The sequence below is a fragment of the Protobothrops mucrosquamatus genome, unplaced genomic scaffold (assembly GCF_001527695.2).
Source record: "Protobothrops mucrosquamatus isolate PMUCROS unplaced genomic scaffold, P.Mucros_1.0 scaffold585, whole genome shotgun sequence".
Lineage (NCBI taxonomy): Eukaryota > Metazoa > Chordata > Lepidosauria > Squamata > Viperidae > Protobothrops > Protobothrops mucrosquamatus.
In genome coordinates, this window is record NW_015386885.1 from 189,317 (window position 1) to 191,703 (window position 2,387).

The following is a 2,387-nucleotide window of genomic DNA, read 5'->3' on the forward strand; positions in this document are numbered from 1 at the left end:
ACTGCCTACCACCGGAGGAGGGGCGAAGGGCGAGTCTGACGTGTGAATACACGCCCCCCCCCCCGCCCGGGTTTAGAAGAGCTGACCTGCTCTAAATTCGCCTTCCCGAGAGAGTTGGATACTGTCATCTTGTATTGCTCGGGATTGCACGGAAGCGATTGACATCTTTACTGGCGTTAGTCTCTCCAGGCTGCAAAACTCCAGCCCCAAATTAAACGATACAGAAAAACTGAATTCTTGGCCTTTTCATTCTAGCTCTACCAAGGACATGGTAGTAATCTCCTTTTCCTTTGGATTTTTCTCACCTCCGCCGAGCGAGATGCTTTTTTCTTGTCTGTCATCTGTTTGCATGACATGTCCAAACTATAGGAGTTTCTCTCCTTGACGATCTTGATTGGGGGGGGGGGTTCTGGGATAAAATTGTAAGCTTGTAAGCTCTGAACTTAGAAGTCTATTGCTCTTCAAAGAACAGGTTGGTAGAAATCAATATTTGGGAAAATAGGTAGAGGGCGTGCCGCCAAATGCAGAGCAAAGGAATATCAGAAAACTGGGAATGCAATATACTGTAGTTTTAAAAAACGATTTTAAAAAAGCGGTTGTTTTGATAGACAGCTGCTATGACTAGATTTACATATTGTGCTACCAGAATTAAAGAGACCACGTTAAGACTTAGTACGGTGGATAAACTAGTCTTTGTACAGATTTTTTTTTTCAAACTGAACAGCATAGTTGGAAAAGCTATAAACATATAAAAGTAGAACTGAACAAGCACACAAACTTAACAATGTGAATTAAAAAAAAAGATATTGGACAACAAAAACTTTAAATGCAAATAAATCACTGTGTTTTTACAAGAGAGATGAGTGCATTTCTTTCTCTAACATTTATTGATCCCAAATAAATATCCTAAATATCAAAGTATTTTATTTTATTTGTTTTATTTGTTTATATGGAATGCAAAAAAAAAATACTGGATCAGTATTTAAAGTGAAGAATTTAAAATTTAAAAAGCCAATTTGGTGTAATGTAATGGTTAAAGCATCAGGCTAGAAACCTGGAGATCTTGAGTTCTAGTCCTGCCTTGGGCACAAAGTCAGCTGGATGATCTTGGGTGAATCTCAGCCCTAAGAATGAGGAAATTGCAAATGCCATGAAAACTGCAGGGACTTTTCCAGCTTTCCAATTCAAGAATGAGAATTGGACTGAACAGAAGAAAAGAATTAAAATGTATCAGGAAAAAAAATGAACATTAGGTGTCAGTAGAGTAACTTAGATGATCTGTAATTCCCATCATGCTGTAGTTTTCACAGGCTCTGCAGAGGACTGAATGGAAAGGATAACAACTGTAACCCTTTTACTGATTCTTTCTTAATGCTTCATTTATTTTTTGTTCTCAGGGATATGTGAAACAGAAAGGGCACCCCACAAAGAAAGGGACTAAGAAACAATCACGAATGAAGGCAAATATACATGTCTTAGGATAAGGATAAGGCAAGTATACCTGTCTCCCACCTCCAAGGAATCCGGTAAAGGAGGTGGGAGAGACTTCTAATGTAATTTACCAGATTCCCTGCATGGATTGCCCTTGTGACTATATAGGACAGATCAGGATGAAGCTAACCACCAGATTGCAAGAACATAAATGAGCAGTTAGACAAGGAGACCCAAACTCATTGGTAGCCTCACATTGCAACGAAGGAAACACATTCAATTTCACAGCTACTAAGATTGTTGGCTGAGTAGGGACAAAAATAGCCAGGTAAATGATTGAAGCCTGGGAAATGGGCCCCTTGTCAGTCAACAGGACTGCTGACTTACCACCACCTTACCAGGTAGTTAGGAGCTGAGGGTGCAGCAACACAAGGAAACAACAGCCAACGACTTAATAGCCAGCCCTCAACATTCCAATTAACACTAAAAGCCATACATAAATACTATGCACAGAACAGTTCAGTGCACACATAAAGAGTGATGTTCCCTGAGGATGGCCACTAGCATGAATATGAAAACTTGGAAAACTAAATCTCTGGTCCAGTGTCCGACTCACAATTTTTTCCCCTGTGTATAACAATTGGAACTAGTCACAAAGGAAGAAAGCCACCTAAAACAATATCCCCAATTCCCAAACATCATTATTGGTACAAAAAGGAAACTGTGATTGATAGCATTGAGAAATCAAGGAGCAATATTTCCACCCCTGTTCTACTTCAAGTCATCAACAAGCACTACCAAGGCTGTCTCCATGTTGAATCCCAGCCTGAAAGCTGACTTAAGCCTGTCTAGATCAAAGTTTCTCAACCTTGGCTACTTTAAGATGGGTGGACTTCAACTCCTAGAATTCCCCCATTCTCTGTGGGTTGTGGAATTCTGGGAGTTGGTCCACCCAA